The 22,619-nt window shown below is 34.3% G+C and overlaps 1 pseudogene; it reads left to right on the top strand.

Annotated features, from left to right (window-relative positions):
- Positions 1 to 845: 845 nt before the first annotated feature.
- LOC149201877 (aspartic proteinase PCS1-like) lies at positions 846 to 20,601 on the top strand (annotated as a pseudogene).
- Positions 20,602 to 22,619: the final 2,018 nt, after the last annotated feature.

Here is a 22,619-nt window from a genome sequence, read left to right as displayed (position 1 = left end):
TAAGGCATCTCATCTCAGGCATGCCGCGACCTTACTAGGATAAGGATTAGGATTAGGTATCAAGGAGAGTCACACAAAGATTATCATTCTCATCTACTCTAGAAATCATGGCATCTGACATATGACCATCGCAAAGTGTAGCTTGTAAAGAATCCAAAGGAATAGAATACATCTACATTCATTCATAATATTTTTTTTTAAAGACACCCATGCAAACTAACACATTCAGAAACATAGAGAAATCCCAAACTCTTCCCATTAACTTAAATCATTACTACATTTTGGCGCTATGACCCTTCAATTAGGAACAGAAGAATCAACATACAAAGTAGCTCAGAATTAGAGACACATAAAAGAAGGTTAAGTCCAATAGACTCAGTGACAACAACTTGACATATGGGCTTCACCTCCTTCTTATTTTCTTTTCCTTTATCTTTTATAAACTCTGCTCTCCTGAACTACCAATCTCTTCCTCAAATGTCACACACTTTCCTCCTTGGCTACTTTTGTGGCTCGGTTGCCACTACTCTATTTCTCCTTGACAACCTTTTCAGTTCGGTTGTGCTTGCATGTCCTGATATTTTCTTCTTACCAAAATCAGTGTCTGACAGATCTTAGTGTGTCTTCTGTCTTTCCCTCGGTTGTTTCCTCTGTAAATTCCCTTTGGATAGACTTGGTCAAAATGTTTCAAAATCCTATCCCTAAAAAATGAAGGACCCAACATGGGTTTTGATACTAGCTGGGAGCTATTATGTTTATTCCTAAAGGATTCCTATAAGCCTGGAGCAACATGGTTGTTGGGTTGGATTCTTGCAATTGATATGACCTAGAGGGTGCTTGGAGCTATGGAGCAGCACGGTTGTGGGTTGGAACCTTGGCAGATAGCCTGGAAGGTGCCTCAAGTCCTGGAGAACATGATTGTTGGGTTGACACCTTAACCATAGATGTATGGTTATTTTCATTTACTATTTCTTGTTTACTTGCAATCCCAGCTCGAGAGTGACCCATGGTTGCAATTCTCGAATAACATGGTCTACGATAGGGTGGAACACAAAGAACCCATAGTCAATCAATGATTTTATACAGATAAGTGCCCATGTACCATATTGTGTTAGAAGTTCTGGAATTATTATATGTGCCACGGTGCCCCGTCTTTACTATATTTTATTTTATTTATGGAATTGTAATATGAAATCCTAGGTTTAAGGTTTTTTATTTAAAACATTTAAGATCCCGCAATGTACTTCTTTGTGCATAGTTATTTGGGATGTGTGTGTGTGTGTGTATGTATGTATGTATGTATGCATGTAATTTCTAGTTATTTTGTTGGCAAATAGACCATGTGTTACTTTACGATATTAACCTGTTGTTACATGGTATTTTATGACTAATTGGATAAATATATTATTCTGTATGAGTTACCCTAGTGTATCAAAATACAAATTGGCCATGCATTTATGCAGTTTTGATGATTATGGTTTGGTATACTAAACTCTAATTGTTGTGTTAATTGTTCATTAAATATACAAACGTCTATTAAATTCAGGAAAGGATTATTGGCAGTTGAATTGGTCAATTAACTGATGGGTGTACTTATGCATGATTATTTCTAAATTATTTAATGAATTTTTGGTTATTGATATGTGATGTTTCCTAGTTGGAGGTTGAGGACATCAGAAATTGTATCAGAGCATAAGTTTCAAATCTGGGCTTGATTGGTCCACTATTGAAAACAAGACAAAAAAATTATCAATTGTCCACCAAATGTTTGATGAAATGATGCTTATAAATTATTTGATGGATGTCACAGTGGTGGATTTGAGCTAAAATTCACCTAGAAAAAATGTAATTTCTCAGGCAAGATCGAGGAGCTAAAACCATTGTGAATAGACTGAAAAAATACAACTTGGTTAATTGCCAACTTTTGAGCAGAACACCGTTGTTGTGCATTCATCTCTCTTAATGATATGGGGCATATATACATATACACTACTATATCTAAATGATAAATGATATGACACACATTATAATATGTATAAAACATTTTTCGCGGTAATTATGCCATAAGGTGTTCCCCTCTAAAATCGACTCCTCCAACTGCCTTTCTGTCATAATCCTGACCATAAGATCCATTGTTAGACGATTAAATATTTTTCCACCATTAGATGCTACTAACTGTCAAGTCAACTAAATCTTGATTTGCACTATTATAACCATAGTCCCATCTGCAATTCTTTCAACTCTGTTTGGTGGCTCCACTGGGTGCAGCGAACCCTAAGCCTATTCATTATTTTTTTGTTTTCTTTAATCTAGCTAATTATCTGTTTCTTGTCTTGCCTGCAGGTCCTCAGGTTGTTCTACAATTCAAGGGCGAGGAAGGCAATTGAATCCTTCGATATAGGTAATGTGTTCTGAACCCTTTACAATTCTGCAAAAGGTCCTCTGGTTACCTTCGAATATATACATACGTGTTCTATTGCTAAGTCCTTCCCTGTGTCTAGTTGCAGGGTTATTTCCATGTTCAACAGGCATTGTCGAGGGAAACCCACCTCAGAAACAAGAAATGGTGGTTGATACAAGCAACAAGTTGTAATGGTTGGAATGCAATCCCTTATTGGCTCTTGGTTCCACGTTCAACCTCATTCTCTCCACCTCTTACCGACCTATCCCCTGTAGCTCATTCGTCTACACAAAAGAGACCAACAATTTTCCAGTTCCCACAACCTCTAACAACAATCACCTCCACCAATACTTCTACTCTTATGCCGATGGGACCTTCGTAGACGGGGTCCTTGGTTCCGATATTGTGAACCTCATTCCAATCCATAGTTCCCCTGTTCTAAAAATGCCCAATTTCATCTTCGAGTGCGTGCCATTATTGGTACCCAACACCTTGGGTCTCATGGGTCTCAGCCAGGGCTCTCTGTCATTCATTTCCTACTACATTCTGGATCATGTTCTCTACCCACAATCCACAATTATTCTCATGTTCAGAGACTCCCCATTTTCGAAATATCTCCATTACACACCCCTGTATACCCAATCCATTCCTCTGCCCTATTTCAATAGAGTGGCCTACACTATCAAGCTCTACAACATCAAGGTTGGACGTCGGTTGCTGTTAATCTCGCCAACTGTCTTCTTGCTCGACAACATGAGTGTCGGGCAGATCATGGTGGACTCTAGCACGCATTTCAGTTTTCTTTTGGGCACTTACACACCCCTCAGGCAGGCATTTCTTGCACATAACCGAGGGACCCTGAATCGTTGGTCTTTGCACTCTTCATATACACCCTCAAAATTATTTTGTATAATCTTTGGATTGCTGCATCCATTAGCTTTTGTGTGTGATTTAAAATTTTCAATTTTGGCAAGTGCCTAGTAAGCTTTTTCATTCTGTAGGTGCGGGAGGCTAGGAAAAAGGCTATCGAGAGCACGATTCTAGAGACCAAAGATGCTTTTGAGAACATGAGGTTTTACAAATTTTATCCTGTCCAAACTCCAAACACTCCAGATATTTCCAAAGTGAAGGTACTCCTCTGTGTGTTCATTCTAGGACTTTCTATGTTTTAAGTGTAGTTGTTTGGACTTTTTGAATTCTTTTTTAAGTACTAATTTTATTACTGTAGGTTCCCTTTATTAATAGATATTATGGAAAAGTCCATGAAGTCTTGTAAGGCACAGAGGAAAGCTCCTTATAGGAATGGTCAAATTTTCTATATTTTATTTTTCCAAAAAATATATTTTTTTGCTTCATTTGAGCATATACATATGGGCTAAACAAATAACCTCACAACTTGATGAATGACATACAGGCCCACTAATAGTATTTGAGAGCAAACCTAACATTTGCTTGCCTTGTCTGCAATGGCAGATAGATTTTGTACCAAAGGTATTATAGTTCCTATACTTAATAATAAAATGCAACATTTTCTCAGAAACGAGCATCGTGCAATCAATTTATATAGTAGCATTGAATATTATCATCTAACGAGCTTACTATTTGCATGAGATAAATTGTCCATGTTGCAATCTGAAAAGTTAAAATGATTTGTTAGTCCGAAGGAGCATGCATATGGGATAAAATAAGCACTTCAAAAGCTGATGAATGAGGAGCATACCCACTGAGAGTATTTGGGAGGTAGACAGACAATTGCTTCCCTTGCGTGTAATGACAGATGCATAATAAAATGCCGCATTTACTCATTCTTCAGCATTATGCATTATGTTCTTATTCATCGACATTATCCATAGCAGGACATGATTTAATCAACTCAATCACACAAGAATCAACCATATTAAACAATAAAGATTACCCCAGAAACCCAAATGCGGCAACTTGCAAAGATGAAAACCTTTGATACATCTTGAACTTGACAACAAAATGGGTAATTTACGCCAGATTTAGCACCAGATTTTAGTGTATTTTTCTCTCCATTGGGATGAGCAGCCTGGTGCTAAATCTGGCTCTATTGTACAATTTTTAAAGCGTCATTTTTTTGCGCCAAATTTTGCATCTTTTTTTACGCCAAATTTTGCATCATATTTTGCACCAAGATTTTCATTTGGTTTTACAACAGGTTTTGCTTCTAGTTTTGTGCCATTTTTTGCATCTATTTTTGCATCATTTTTTGCTTCCTGTTTTGTGCCATTCTTTGCTTCTATTTTTGTGTCATAATTTGCATCGAGTTTTACACCATCTTTTGCATCTGATTTAGTGCCTTCTTTTGCATCTAGTTTGTGTCAGTTTTTGCATCTAGTCTTATGCCATTTTTTGCTTCTAATTTTGTACTTATTTTTACATCTATTTTTGCGCCAATTTTTCTACATTTTTTTACACCATTTTTTGCATCTAATTTTGCACCATATGTTGAATCTGATTTAGTGCCAAAATTTTCATCCATTTTTGCACCATTTTTTTCATCCACTTTTTTGTTTCATTTGTCTCCCTTTTTTGCATCCTATTTTGCACCTAATTTTGCATCATTTTTAACAACATTTCTTGCATCCAATTTTGCATCCTTTTGAGCATCTAAATTTTCACCCTATGTTGAACCATGTCTTGCATCCACCTTTGAATCTCATTTTGTGTCTAATGTTACGTTTAATTTTGAGCCATTTTTTCGTCTACTTTTGCATTTGTTTTTGCACCAAGTTTTGAATCATTTGTTGTACCTCATTTTGCATCCAATGTTGCATCCAAATTTGAGCCATTTTTATGCCCATTTTCGCACCACTTTTTCTACTTTTGTGTCCAAATTTTCACCATTTTTTATGTCCAATTTTGCATCCTTTTTGTGTCTAATTTTGCATCCTTTTTGGCATCCAAATTAGCATCATTTTTTCTGCCACATTTTGTGTCCACAATTGCATCTCATTTTGCACCTAGATTTTAGTTTGAATTTTCATCTAGTTATGCATCATTTTTGGCATCCTTAGTTTCACCCTTTTTTAGTCCCATTTTGCATCTTGTTTTGTGTATTTTTTTACATCCTTTTTGCACCCAATTTTGCATCCTAATTTTACACCATTCTTTGCATCCTCATTTTTGTGTCCATTTTTGCATCCTCATTTGTGCCAAATTTGGTATCTTTTTGTATGCCATATTTTGTTCCCTTATTTGTGTCTAGTTTTGCACCCTTTTTTAATTCTACTTTAAAACCCTTCTGTGTCATTATTTGCATCTTGTTTTGATGGCTAGTTTAACATCCAATTCTACTCCCAATTTTGCATCGATGGTTACATTCACTATTGGCTTCTTACTTAGAGTTTTACTTTTATTTCCATTTTACTAATTTTATTACATAGTGAAATATATTACAGTTTCTAAATATCATTTTGTTGTAGGATTTAATGCACAGTTAGATGAACATAAAACCCTATCAGTCTATCCCAGAAACCTAGGATAGACTAATTAAGAGAAAGGTTGTTCTAAGGCTCAGGATTCTTAGTAAATCAAGATGTAGAGTATAGATTAAGAAAAGGAGAATGAATTCATGTGAGTCCTCGCATGCAAGTCTTGTTGGATTTTTTTGTCTAGCTGCGAAGTGCTCCTAGCTAGCTCCAAATCTTGGTCCTACACACAAGAGAGAGAACAAAGAAAACTTCACAACATAATATCTTGATAATGAAACTATCATAAACATGTAAATATTACTGAATAAATAAATATAAACCAAAATCCTATCCATTCATTAGTTAAATATGATAAGTAAAGAATGAATAGTAGCATATGGAAGGAAGAACAATTGATCTATATTAATAAAGGATTTGGAGGAAAGTTACAACCATCAGATGCAGTTGCAACAACACCTCCCCCAACTCCTAGCTCCAAAGCTCTCCCTCTCAAGATAGATCTCAGGTGACAATACATGAATTCCCATCCTTTCTCCAAGCCTCCAATATATAGGAAAGTGAAGGCTATGAAGATTTCTCAAATTCCTCATTAGATCAATTTTGGCAAAATCTTTTGGGTGAATAATGTTTCCTCATATGAAAATGGCATTTTCCACTTTTTAGATGCTTTTGTGCTTAGGAAAAAGCTTCCCCATGCTTTATGGCCCTTTCCCACTTTTGTATGCTTTTATTTTTTAGGAAAAATCTAAAGATGAAGATAGAGAGATCACATTCCGCCATATGAGTTTCCGAAAGTGAACATGAGTGTCAAATTCTAGTTAACTCGAGATTTTTTCCTCGCATTAGAGGAATTTTCATTTTAAAATGTTAACCTTGAATTTCCACGTCATAATGTGTAAGCCAATCAAAATCCTTTAAAATTTAAAAGACATACAGGTGTGACTAAGCACTGGATTTTTTTTTAATAATGTAACTTACCTAATTTAACTGTGAATGGTGCCCAAGTGACCCAAAACTATATTAAATATTAAAAATACAATTAATATCTTAATCTATAATAATTAGAATATAGAGAATATTTTCAATGAAAGGTAAATCATGGTGTGCTAAATAAATAAATTTAAATATAAAATCCTAAATCCTAAATTTAATTTAAATTTTAAATTTACTTTCTTAATTTAAATTTTATTAAATCTTGTATTGATAAATTAATTTAAATATAAAATATAAATATATGGTTATTTTGATAAAAGTGCATTTATTTGAGTAACTTAAATTTAAATTTAAATTTAACTTTAATTTATATTTTAAATTTTCCTTTTAAATTTAAATTTTCTTAAATCTTGTATTAATAAATTAATTTCAATATAAAATACATATAGATGGTTATTTTTCATAAAAGTGACATTATTTGGGTAATTTAAATTTAAATTTAAATTTCCTTTTTTAATTTAAATTTGATTAAATCTTGTGCTAATATATTAATTTAAATATAAAATACATATACAGTGATTTTGATAAATGTGATATTTATTTAGGTAATTTTGGTAAAAGAATAATAAAAATGATATATTAAAAAATTGTCTACATGAAATTATTTTATTGGTTTCTTAATTTTTTCTTAGGTGGTTATTTTTGAGTTGAAAATTCCTCTAATGTGAGAATTTTGGTAACAAAAGTTAGATCAAGGGGACAACTTGTTATAGACTAGGATAACGTGGTCCTCATGGTACATAACTTGTATTATAGTTTTATATAGTTTAGGAGAAAAGGGTATTTCAACCAACAACATAGTATTCTCCTCCAAGATGATGAGGATGTATTTTCATGTATAACACATTTAAGAAGATATCACAATTCAAATTAATAACTTAGTATTTGTAAACAAATTTAAGGGTAATTGACAACATTCATAAAAAATTTAGTTGTATCATCATATCTAACAGTTCTACATCAAAAAATCATTGACAATTTTCAATATACATATATTACTACTAAATCAACACTTATCACAAATATCATTATTCCAAGGTAAATTCACAACATTACATCCAAAAATAGTAATATCATCATACATAATCATTCTCCATCAAAAAGCATTGACAAGTTTCAACACATATATAAAGTAACAAGATAATACTAATAATATCATCATCATCTTTAGTCAAATCAACTAAGATTCAAATGTGTGATTATCATATCAAAGTATTTCATGAACACCATTATTCTAAGGTAAATTCACAACATCCATCAAAAGATAGTAATATCATCATACATAATAGTTCTCCATCAAAATAATGTTGATAATTTTCAATATATACATAAAATAACAAGGTAAAAATGATAATATCATCATCATATTTAATCAAATCAACTAAAATTCAATGTATGATTAGCAAATAAAAATGTTTCATAGATATCATTATGCTAAGGTAAATTCACAACGTCCATAAAAAAATAGGAATCTCATCATACACAACAATTCTTCATAAAAAATCTGTAAACAATTTTCAACATATTCATAAGGTAACAAGATAGTACCGATAGTATCATCATAATTATTCAAATCAACTAAAATTCAAATGTATGATTACCATATTAAGACATCCAACTAAATATAAAAAATAACGCATGGCTAGCTAGCACCACGAAAATCATAGTCAAGCTCATCCTCATGATCATTTCCATGATCATCATCCTGACCATCCTGATAATATCATCCACATAATCATCACCAATGCCATCACCATCCTCATCATCATCATCTCAGATATATGATGTAATCTAAACATAGTCTATATCATCATCTTCGTGGTCATTACCTGTAGCGTTCTGGAAAAAAAAAATCAATATTACATGTTAGTAATAATTCTATAGAAAAATGCATATTTTTATTACAATGCTAACAATAAAATGAGGTAGGACATAATAACATTTAATAGTACTAAAAATAAAATGAAACTATGGCTTAAGATATATTGGAGATCCAACTAAGATTACTCTTGTAATTCACATTAAGTAGTAGAAGCATTTTTTAATTCATATGAAGTATGTACCCATTTGTTCTTCATATTATATTGTGAATGTTTCTTATGATTTCCATGCACAATTGGTAAATTAATATTTAATGGAAACTTTATTTCAAATTACAATTGTAATTTAGATTAGAAATAGAAGAAATTTTAACAAAAAAAGAATGTCACATGAAAAAGTAAATTGTTTTTAATGAAAAATAAGTCGCATATAATATGAATGTCACATGAAATAATGAGTTGTTTTTAATGCATGTACTTTTCTCTATAATAAAATGGATCCTAATGTTCATTCAAGAACAAATTCTCACAAATAATTACTTCATTTTATCCATTATCACACTTAATCCATTATACTTAGTGACAACAATGATTCCATTCAAATTGCTTTGAGCTCCCTAAATATAATGTAAAAGAGAAAACTCCACGACCATGACCATGACCACAACCCCCTCCCTTGCCTTGTCCACCATCAGATACAGTGAACTTGGAGTTATGACCACGATAGCAACCCCTCCCTTGCCTCGTGTCCACCATTAGAGGCATTGAACTTGAAATTAAGAGTACCCATGTTTTCTTTGCTCTAATTAATCTCCAAAGAATCAAAATTTGATCAATATATCAAGGACTCCATCAAGGAATAGATATATCATAAAAGAAGCTCAATAGGCTTTGCCAAAAGAGTGTGAAATAAAACTTATCTCTGTTTTATGAAATAACTCGAGTGAGTGGAATGAATGGTGGGAAACAATTACCAAGGAAAGGAATATTTTTGGTGCATCCTTATTTCTATTATTATTTTTGCTTCTTAGAATGGAGGGGAGTGTTTAAAAAATTTCTAAAAATTATTTTAAATTGAAAAAAAATAAAATTTATTTGCTCAAGTGTAGTTTTCTTTTTTAATATATATTCAGTTTAGTTTTTTTTTTTATTTTCTAAAAAAATATATTTATTTTTTGGTTTTTTTTATAACAAAATTTATATTTTCTTTTTATAAAAATGGATTTTAAACTCATGCTAAATTTGTGATTTTATGATATAAGTTTAAATTATATATAAAAAAGTAACTTAATGCCATGCATTGTGTCGCTGAGATGGGTATTATACATCTCTTCCTTGCTAAGTTATAGAATGTGCTTGGGTTTTCTTAATGCAATAAAATTAATTATGCTCTTCATTATATCTTGAGATGTTCAACTTGCACCTAATAAAACAGTAAAGTTAAAATAGGTTTTCCTTTGCCCTTTGTAGATTTTTTCCCCATTAATCCTTGTCTTAATAGATTAATTGTCTTATGGTGGCCTTGAGTGGTCACTCCCATTAGTTGCATGCTTTTTAGTTTTATGTTAGTGACATTTCTTAGGATTGGTAACACGTTATTTAATTTATGAAAATGTGTTACTGTCCATATTATTGTTAAATATTAATATTAAATATGTTGGTTTTGAACATGGTTTAGCAAAAAGTTCCCAAAAAGTTTATAGATTGTAATTTATAATGTAATGATTCATTGCTTGATGAAATAGTTTTGGATATTTTTTTTAAAGATTCATTGATTGATGAAATTTTTATTGATATTTTTTTTAGTATATTAACTTGTATGTGATAAAGTCAAAAGTCACCTCTTTTTGAGATTTTCATTGGTTAATTTCCCTTAAGGCTATTAAGTTCACCATTCAGTCCTAGGCTAAGGAAATTTAGGAGTCATGAAGTGGCATTGTCCAAGAACTTAAATCTTGGAACATGTTTTTTTTAGTCACATTATACTTCCTTTCTGTGTAAATTCTCCATGAATATAGTCTCATAGAACATAAGGGGCCTCAATAGTAAAGGAAAACAAATTCTCCTAAAATAAAAATGGTACGCAAAGCACTCATCAATAATGTCGATATAAGAAATAAAAATATTAAGTGAGGTTCTACCTCATATAACTAGCAAATGGGGGAGGAATTTCCAAGTAGTAGTGATTGATGACTAGATATACTTGGGTGGAATGGCTATTATTTGGAATGATAAGGACATCAAGGTTACCAATATGTTTACCTCTTTTCACATTATGACAATATAATTTTAGTTAATTGACATCGAGGACTACTACCATGTATCCAATGTATATGACTCCAATATCACAAATGGAAAACCTCTATTTCTCAATTCTATTTCCAACACAAGTAATTTATACTCCCCATCTCCATGGATTATTTGGAGTGACTTCAATATTATCAAGTGTCTCGAGGAAAAGAAAGGATGAATCACAATGTTTACCAAGAGATTTTGTAAGATATACCATCAAATCCCTAAAGTAGTATCCATTAAAGTTCTCAAGCAATGAGTCTCCAACCCACACATGTGGATCAATGAGATGTAATACATGTGTTTGTGGTGACTAACTTAATACACTGTTCTAATAACTCCACAAACTTAAGTATTTCACTCCGTCACATAATTAACCGTAATGTGACATAAGTAAACCAAGAGTACAGATGAAACCCTTAGGCAAGAAAAATCCCTAGATCCTCAATTAGGTGCTTAAATGATGAAGTGAAAATGAAAGGGGAAAAGAAGACTTCATGATTTAACCATCACAAACATGTGATCAAGTGTGACTAGGAGTGTATATATTCATATGTTTTCCAAAGAGGGTGTGAATAAATGAGTTACCATTCATTAGGCATTATTTTTCTTTCTATTGATTTTTCTTATATATAGGTCTTAGGGAATAAGGTTTTCATAAGTTTTGAACAACTCATAGATATAATATTTCTATAAATTTTCACTTCAACCTTAGAGTTTAGACTTAGATAAATCATTATAGTGTATCTTTAATGATTTTGGCTTTCACTTTTTGATTTTCTTTCATCACAAATGACAAAAGGGGGAATATTTTGGCACAAATCTATGAATTCTTAATCATAAATGCGTCATGTGATGAAAAAAAATTAATGATGTTATTCTCTATGAAAATGATGGGTATTCTTGAGAAATGTTTATGTTTGTGGATGTCTCCTCCCTAGTGGAGAGGGAGTGAGCGTTCACACCATATTATCCATTTGTCATGTACTATGGCTGAGACTAACATTCGTAAGCCTACTAAAGACACCAGTAGGGAGAATGGTAGATTAGATAAACATCTGGGACCAATATTATTTGAGAATTTGTGCTTTAACTAAGACTAACCACCATAAATCAAGTACATTAATCCAAGATAAGAATAGTCCTGAGGATCGACATTTCCTGGTGTCAAATATTATGACAGTGGATTAGGAAATGATCATGCGAGGAAATGCCTGATGAACATCCTAGTGTGGTAAGTGCCTAAAGAGGCAGTGGTGTCCAAATTTATGCCTCCCAACATTGTGCTATGATCTAATGGAGAGATAGAACTTGTTAGTCAAGGCCTTTCTATTTTGACAATGTTGGCTATGATGATGTAAATCATCGTTGATGCTTATCAATCTAGATCCCTTCGTATATGAATATCTCAACTTGAGAGTACTTTTTTGTCTCATTATGAGTACCTCCCTAGTTTAGAGGGAGTGTCATCATCTTCATTATCATCATCATCACCACAATCAATATCATCATTACATTATCGTCATAATTATCATTCATGTCGTCATCGTCATCGTCATCGTCATCATCATCATCATCATGATCATCATCATCATTATCATGATTATGGACATTTTCGTCAATTGTTCATAATTATAGGTGTCGTAAGAAATATCATCAACCCAAAAATATTACGAGTGCTCAAAAAGGGTTGTTAGGACACATGATATATGCAAGAGAAATGAAAACTTTATTTTTTAGAGATGATCGATGATCATCATCATCACTACCATTATCATCGTCATTATAATTTTCATCATCCCCATCATCATAATTAATGTAATTTCTATCATCATTGTTGTCAACTTCGTCATGAACATCATAATCATCATTCATGCCATTATTGTTGTTGATGATTACCAAGATGAAAATAATTATAATGATGATCAAATGATGATGACTTGGAAGATGACCCCAAAGATAATGATTATGATTATGACCATGACAATATTTAAAAATTGGGAAGATTGTCCATGATCATTAGCATCGCCATCATCATTGTCATTGTAACTTCCATCATATTTATCATCATTTTTATTATCATAATAATCAAAATTCATGTCATCGTCATCATCTTCATTATCATCATTGTCATAATTATTGACATTGTCATCAATTGTTCATAATTGTTAATGTCATAAGAAATATCATCAATGCAAAAAATATATGAGTGTTGAAAAATGGATGCAAAAGTAAAAAAAAAAAATGGGGCAGCAATAGACGTAAAATTAGATGAAGAGTGGACACAACATAAGTAGATGCAAAACAAGACAGAAAAATTGACACAAAAGTTGATGAAAAAGTATATGCAAACTTGGACACAAAATAGGATGCAAACATGGATGAAAAAGTGGAAGGAAACATGGGTGTAATAGTAGGCATAAAACTTAGCATGAATTGTTGTGAAATAAATGTGGATACAACAATGAACCAAAAAAAAGTCACAAACTTGGATGAAAAAAGGAGGCAAGCTTGGATTCAAAAATGGATGTAAACATGGACCAAACATGGGTACAATAGTGGACACAAAATTAGATGCAAAATTGGACGCATCAGAAGTGGATGTAAAAGTAGTTGCAAAATGAGATGCAAAAAACATAAAAAAATAATTGATGCAAACTTAGACACAAAAGAGGATGAAAATGTGCTTGCAAAATTGGAAGAAAATGTGGGTTTCAATGATAGGCACAAGATATGGTACAAATTGTGGTACACCAAAAGTGGATGTAATAAAAAAATACAAAAAAAGATGCAAAATTGGATGCAAGACAAGATGCAATAAGGGATGAAAAAGTGGATGCAAACATGGGTGCAACAACATAAACAAAATTGGATAAAAGATATGGATGCAATGGAAGTAGATGCAAAAGAAGATACAAAATGAGATGCAAAATACAACACAAAAGTGGATGCAAAATTGGAAGCAAATGTGGGTACAACAGTAAGTACAAAACATGGCACAAATAATGTCACAATAAAAGTGGATGTAATGATAGATGCAAAAAAAAAGCAAATGAAGATGAAAAATAAGATGCAAAAATGGATGCAAAAGTGAATGTAAACATGGGTGCAACAATGGATGAAAAATAGGATGCAAAAGTTGATGCAAAAAAATTCGATGCAAAAGTAGATGCCATATGAGACACAAAACCTGATGCAAATTTTGACGTAAAGAGGATGCAAAAAATGATGTAAAAATGGATACAAAAAATTATTTAAAAAATGATGCAAAAGAGGATGCAAAAGTTGATGCAAGTGTAGGCGCAAAAAGTGGATGCAATAAACGATACAAAAGTTGGTGAAACAAAATTAGGTGCCAAACTTGATGCAAAACATGGTGCAAAGGATGGCACAAAACCTGGCATAAAACCTGGTGTAAAACCTGGTGAAAAACCTATTACAATACCTGGTGCTAAACTTGGTGTAATACTTGGTGAAAAACTTGGTGCAAACTTTGCATCAAGTTTTGCACCATATTTGATAAATGGACACAAATAGCACCAAAAATGGGCTCTAGAAGCAAAAAAGGAAGAAAAAACGGACGCTAATCATAGGGTTTTGTTGTAGTGTTGCTTTATATGCTTTGTACCATGTATGAAGACACCTACAACATTCTTTTGTGCTATTTCAATCATGTTGCTTCAAGCTATGTGTGGGGCTATCCACCCAACGTGAATGTTATACATGGCCATCTAAATGTACTCTTCAATCCATGAATGTACATATAAGTTTGGTTTTTCCACTCTTCATATACACCCTCAAAATTATCCTATATAATCTATGGATTGCTGCATCCATTAGCTTTTGTGTGTGATTTAAATTTTGTCTTTGCACTCTTCATATACACCCTCAAAATTATCTTGTATAATCTATGGATTGCTCCATCCATTAGCTTTTATGTGTGACTTAAGTTTTTCAATTTTGGCAAGTGCCTAGTAAGCTTTGTCATTCTGTAGGTGCGGGAGGCTAGGAAAAAGGCTATCGAGAGCATGAGTCCAGAGACCAAAGGACCCTTAATAAGTTGACAGTCAAAGATAAATTTCCCATCCCGATTGTCGCTAATTTGCTGGATGAATTAAATGGGGTTCAATTATTTACTAAGCTCGATCTTCGCTCAGGCTACCACCAAATTCGCATGAAAGAAGTAGACATTCCAAAGATTGCTTTCTGAACTCATGAAGGCCATTATGAGTTCCTGGTCATGCCATTCTGTCTTTGTAATGCCCCATCCACTTTTCAGAGCCTTATGAACCACCTGCTCAAACCATATCTCAGAAAATTTGTCCTTGTTTTCTTTGACGACATCCTCATCTATAGTCCCACCTGGGCCGCACATCTTCAACATGTAGATCTGCTCTTGCAACTGCTCCGCAAGCATAAATTATTTGTTAAGATGTCCAAGTGTTCCTTTGGCATGGAAGAAGTTGAGTATTTGGGCCACATTGTCGGGCGTGAAGGTGTCAGGGTGGACCCCAAAAAAATCCAGGCAATGCAAGATTTGCCTCAACCTAAGACCTTAAAGAGCCTCAGAGGATTTTTGGGTATCACAGGCTACTATTGCAAATTTGTCTGCAATTATGGTCGCATTGCTAGGCCCCTCACTCAAATCCTCAAGAAAAAATCATTCCTCTGGAATGATGAAGCATAATAGGCCTTTACAACTCTCGAACATGCCATGTGTTCCACTCCAGTCTTAGCACTACCCGACTTCACCAAATCTTTTGTGATTGAATGTGATGCTTCAGGTACGGGTATTGGGGTGGTCTTAATGCAGGAAGGTCAACCCTTGTCCTTCACGAGCCAACAACTAAGTGGGAAGAATCTGGGACAATCTACATTGAGAAGGAGATGATGGCCATCTTACATGCAGTCGATACCTGGCGACCATACTTATTGGGGCGACGTTTCCAAATTCGCACAGACCATCAAAGCCTTAAATATTTTTTGGAGCAATACCTATCCTCACCACAACAAAATAAATGGCTCGCCAAAATGATGGGATATGATTATGAGATAATTTACAAGAAAGGGCGCGAAAATATTGTAGCAGATGTGTTATCTCGCCAATTTGAGGTGGAAAGTACCCTGCTCTCAATTTCCCTTCCCATTCCAAAATGGATTGAAGAGGCTCGCAAGGAATGGTTTTCACATCCTTGGCTCTCCCAACTCATTAATAAATTGCAGGCGGATCCAAATTCCACAGCGAGCTACTCATGGCAGGATGAGATTCTTCACTACAAGGATAGAGTTGTAATATCACCAACATCCACCCTCAAAAGCCACATTTTGGAGGAATTGCACTAATCTCCCACTGCAGGACATTCAGGCTTTTAGAAGACGTATGATCACACTCGAAGATCATTTTTTTGGATAGGCATGCAAAAGGACATTCTTACTTTTGTAGCTGAATGTGACGTCTGTCAGCGTCACAAAGGAGAAACAGTCAAATCCCCAGGCACATTACAGCCATTACCCATCCTGGCCTCAATCTGGATGGAGGTTTCTATGGATTTCATTACGGGTCTTCCAAATTCAGGAAACAAGTCAGTCATCATGGTGGTTGTGGACAGACTTTCTAAGTATGCTCATTTTTGCACCCTACCCCACCCTTTTACACCGACTTTGGTTGGTCAATATTTCATGGTTCAGATCTTCAAATTGCATGGCGTGCCCACTTCCGTTGTGTCTGATCGTGACCCGCTCTTCACTAGTAACTTTTGGCAGGAACTCTTCCGGCTACAAGGTACCCAACTACAACTTAATACTTCCTATCATCCACAAACTGATGGTCAAACTGAAGCAGTCAACTAATGTCTAGAAACCTACCTTAGGTGTTTCACTTCAGAAAAGCAACATCTCTGGGTACAGTGGTTACCTCTAGCTGAATGGTGGTATAACGCCAACTATCATGCCACCACCAAAATGACTCCATATGAAGCAGTTTATGGTCAAATCCCTCCTTCCCCTACTTCTTATATCAAGGGATGCTCGAAGGTACAAGCAGTGGATCAACTCCTACAGAACACACAACCATGCTGGACCACCTTAGAGAGAATCTTCATCAAGCTCAAAACTGCATGAAGCAACAGGTAGATCAACATCGCTCAGAACGCCAATTTCAAGAAGGGGATCATGTATTTTTGAGGTTGCAACCATATAAGCAAACATCACTCAAAGACAACGGGTGTCAGAAACTATCTCCAAAATTCTATGGACCGTATAAAGTACTTCAGTGCATTGGAGAAGTTGCCTACAAGCTAGCTTTGCCACCCACTGCAAAAATCCATCCATTTTTCCATGTCTCATGCCTCAAGAAAGTGATTGGGAACAATTGCAGAATTCAAACCAGTCTACCTGAACTGGATGAAGAAGGGTCAATCTGGCTCCAACCTGAACAGGTTCTTGACACACGAGAACGGCACCTGCGTGGCCGCATGATCAAGGAAGTCCTCGTCAAGTGGAAAGACACCTCTCCAGAAGATGCAACCTAAGAACCAACCACTATTCTTCAGCAGTTTCCGTAACTTCGGCCTTGAGGACAAGGATATTCTTATGGGGGAGGGCATGTTAGGGTCCCACCGTAACCCCCTTATTTATGTAATAGGATCGAGTCATAGTTATAGTTAAGTAAAGAGTCAACAAAGCCCATATTAATAATTGTAAGTGGTTAACCCGCATTTAATGAAGGGACCACAGTTGCAAATGGGCCATGGTATTAGACAGATGGCATGAATAAGAACCATGGTATTGCCCCATGGTATTACATGTATGAATCCTATATAAAGGATAGAGACTCCCCTCAAGGAGCATCATGTCTTATTTTGTAATTGAGCTTAGCTCTATTGGAGGTTGCCCCCTCAAAGAGGCAAGTGAACATTGCTCTCTGAATAATAAAATACTTGTTGTTATTTCTCATTGTTCTATGTTCTGGGTATATTTCTTTGCATATTTGGTATTTTGGTATTGTCTTGCAAGTTAAGAGCATAATAACGAGCTTACTATTTGCATGAGATAAATTGTCCATGTTGCAATCTGCAATGTTAAAACGAGTTGTTAGTCCAAAGGAGCATGCATATGGGCTAAACTAAGCACTTCAAAAGATGATGAATGAGGAGCATACCCACTGAGAGTATTTGGGAGGTACACAAACAATTGCTTCCCTTGCCTATAATGACATATGAATAATAGAATGTCGCATTTACTCATTCATCAGCATTATGCACTATTTTCTTATTTGTCGACATTATGCATATCAGGCAATGATTTAATCAACTCAATCACACAAGAATCAACCATATTAAACAATAAAGATTACCCCAAAAACCCAAACGGGGTAACTTGCAAAGATGACAACCTTCAATACATCTTGAACTTGCTTTATATGCTTTGTACCAAGTGTATGAAGACATCAGCAACAATTTTTTTGTGCTATTCCAATCATGTTGCTTCAAGCTATGTGTGGAGCTATCCACCCAATGCGAATTCCATACATGGCCATTTAAATGTATTCTTCAATCCATGCATGTAGATATAAGTTTGGTCTTTGCACTCTTCATATACACCCTCAAAATTATCCTGTATAATTTGTGGATTGCTGCACCCATTAGCTTTTGTGTGTGATTTAAATTTTGTCTTTGCACTCTTCATATACACCCTCAAAATTATGATGTATAATCTGTGGATTGCTGCATCCATTAGCTTTTGCGTGTGATTTCAATTTTTCAATTTTGGAAGGTGCCTAGTATGATTTGTCATTTTGTAGGTGCAGGAGGATAGGGAAAAGGCTATCAAGAGCACGAGTCCAGAGACCAAAGTTGCTTTTTAAAACATGAGGTTTTACAAATTTTATCCTATCCAGACTCCAAACACTCTAGATATTTCCAAAGTGAAGGTACTCCTCTGTGTGTGTTCGCTCTAGGACTTGCTATGTTTGAATTGTAGTTGTTTGGAATTTTTGAATTCTTTTGTACTCACCCCTGTTACATATAATCCTTTGTGTCTGTTTCTTCTAGGATTTGTCATGTTTGTAGTGTAGTTGTTGGAATTTTTTGAATTCTTTTGTAAGTACTATTTTATTATTGCAGGTTCCCTTTATTAATAGATATTATGGAAAAGCCCATGAGGTCTTGTAAGGCACCAAGGAAAGCTCTTATAGGAACGGTCAAATTCTCAATATTGTATTTTGCCAAAAAATATAATTTGTTTCTCCGTTTGAGCATATACATATGGGCTAAACCAAGCACCTCACAACGTGATGAATGACATACGTTCCCACTGACATTATTTGAGAGTAAGCCTAACATTTGCTTGCCTTATCTACAATGGCAGATAGATTTTGTACTATAGGTATTATAGTTCTTGTACTTAATAATAAAATGTAAAATTTTCTCAAAAATGAGCATCATGCAATCAATTTGTATAGTAGCATTCAATATTAACATCCAATGAGCTTACTGTTTTCATGAGATAAATTGTCCATGCTGTAATCTGCAACATTAAAATGATTTGTTAGTCTGAAGGAGCATGCATATGGGCTAAACTAGGCACTTCAAAAGCTGATGAATGAGGAGCATACCCACTGAGAGTATTTGGGAGGTAGACAGACAATTTCTTCCCTTGTGTGTAATGACAAATGCATAGTGAAATGCCGCATTTACTCATTCGTCAGCATTATGCATTATGTTCTTATTCGGCAACATTATCCATAGCAGGCAATGATTTAATTAACTCAATCACACAAGAATCAACCATATAAAACAATAAATACCACCCCAGAAACTCAAATGGGGAAAACTGCAAAGATGACAACCTTCGATACATCTTGAAATTGCTTTATATGCTTTGTACTAAGTGTATGAAGACACATACAACAATTTTTTGTGCTATTCCAATCATGTTGCTTCAAGCTACATGTGGGGCTATCCACCCAATTGTGAATGCTATACATGGCCATTTAAATGTATTCTTCAATCCATGTTTGTATATATAAGTTTGGTCTTCTATATGTATATTTACTTCATTCATTGTCTCAAGAATTGACAAAAACGCGTATGTATATATTTAATTATGTTTGGTTTGCACACCATTTTGAAACCACTCTATTTATAAATAGATCGTATCTACAATCACCCCTTTAAGATATATCATTATGTCAATTACTTACATCCTTCATCACAAGAGGGTTTTCTGGTCCTGCACCGAGCCAATGGGGAGGGTTGTATGCTATTCAAAGGCTTCCTACAACAACAAATCAGGGTAATCAGTTACCTCTAGTTCAGGGAAGTGAATACCAATGTGAGAACGGGCAAAACCTAGTTCAATATGGTAGAGTGTGCCATTTCCAGAGCTTACACCCATGAATCTGCTCTTTGATTTCTCTCGTGTTACGCTCAAAAGACACTAGGCACTGTATCCAGTGCCAAAGGAGATTTCAGGTGTACAGAATAATATAACATTTTACTGCTTCACATTTGGGAACTCTGACTCTCTGCCCATGTATCTGAATATCATTGGAAATTACCACCAGCAGAATCTGTGGATAGAATCTGATCTCCAGAACTCACGCATTGGATTTGCCAGGGTGGTCTGCAACATCAATTGATCAACTAAATATTGTTTAGCACTCATGGTCACATTTCATAGGAAAATGGCGGAATGTTGATGCTTCTTTTGTTGAATGTTTATCATGAAACAACACTATATCGGATACCAAGGTTCTTTGCACTCTTCATATACACCCTCAAAATTATCCTGTATAATCTATAGGTTGCTACATCCATTAACTTTTGTGTGTGATTTAAATTTGGTCTTTGCACTCTTCATATACACCCTCAAAATTATCCTGTATAATCTGTGGATTACTACATCCATTAGATTTTGTGTGTGATTTAATTTTTTCGATTTTGGCAAGTGCCTAGTAAGCTTTGTCATTCTGTAGGTGCGGGAGGCTAGGAAAAATTCTATCGAGAGCACGAGTCCAGAGACCAAAGCTTCTTTTGAGAACATAAGGTTTTACAAATTTTGTCTTGTCGAGACTCCAAACACTCTAGATATTTCCAAAGTGAAGGTACTCCTCTATGTGTGTTCGTTCTATGACTTTCTATGTTTGAATTCTAGTTTTTTGGACCTTTTGAATTCTTTTGTACTCACCCCTGTTACATATAATCCTCTGTGTGTGTCTCTTCTAGGATTTGTCATGTTTGTAGTGTAGTTGTTGGAATTTTTTGAATTTTTTTGTAAGTACTAATTTTATTACTGCAGGTTCCCTTTATTAATAGATATTATGGAATAACCCATGAGGTATTATAAGGAACAGAGAAAGTTGCTTATAGGAATGGTCAAATTGTCAATATTGTATTTTGCCAAAAAATATAATTTGTTGCTCCGTTTGAGAATATACATATGGGATAAACAAAGCACCTCACAACCTGATGAATGACATACATGTCCACGGACAATATTTGAGAGCAAGCCTAATCTTTTCTTGCCTTATTTGCAGTGGCAGATAGATTTTGTACCAAAGGTATTATAGTTCGTGTACTTAATAATAAAATGCAACATTTTCTCAGAAATGTGCATTGTGCAATCAATTTGTATAGTAGCATTGAATATTATCATCTAACGAGCTTACTGGTTTGCATGAGATAAATTGTCCATGTTGCAATCTGCAATGTTAAAATGATTTTTTAGTCCAAAGGAGCATGCATATGGGTTAAAATAAGAACTTAAAAATTTGATGAATGAGGATCATACCCACTGAGAGTATTTGGGAGGTAGACAGACAATTGCTTCCCTATAATAAAATGTACATTTACTCATTCGTCAACATTATGCATTATGTTCTTATTCATCGGCATTATCCATAGCAGGTAATGATTTAATCAACTCAATCACAAAAGAATCAACCATATTAAACAATAAATATTACCCTAGAGACCCAAATGGGCAACCTGCAAAGATGACAACCTTTGATACATCTTGAACTTGCTTTAGTATGAATACACTTACAACAATTTTTTGTGCTATTCCAATCATGTTGCTTCAAGCTACATGTGGGGCTATCCACCGAACGTGAATGCTATGCATGGCCATTTAAATTTATTCTTCAATCCATGCATGTATATATAAGTTTGGTCTTCTATATGTATATTTACTTCATTCATTGTCTCAAGAATTGACAAAAACTCGTATGCATATATTTAGTTAAGTTTGGTTGGCACACTATTTTGAAACCACTCTATATATAAATAGATGGTATATACAATGACCCCTTTAAGATATCACCATAGAAGTACTACATCTTATTTTATAGGTTTGGTTTCACTGTTAAGACTGGATTTAGTTTTATAACTTACTTTGTTGTAATTATTGGCTTTGGCTATGAAGGAATCTAATATGAATGTCAAGATCATTGATGTCTCATACAAAAACATAAGGGGAACCTCAATAACACTGGAGGCCATTAATTTAAGTTGCAGTAAAAGTTTTCCTTGTGAAGCTATCAAATTGGAGAATGTGAATTTGAGCAAGATGGAAATCATCATTGCTGCAATAATTGGCATTGGAGATACTACAGGTCATCTCTTTGAAGCACTGTTTTGATTTCATCTCAAACTAGGC

This window comes from Pinus tabuliformis, chromosome 2_1 (assembly GCF_031772625.1).
Source record: "Pinus tabuliformis cultivar Carrire ecotype Pingquan chromosome 2_1, CPIR1, whole genome shotgun sequence".
NCBI classification, from domain to species: domain Eukaryota; kingdom Viridiplantae; phylum Streptophyta; class Pinopsida; order Pinales; family Pinaceae; genus Pinus; species Pinus tabuliformis.
The sequence above is the reverse complement of the archived record's forward strand: the minus strand, read 5'-3'. Positions and strand labels throughout refer to the sequence as shown.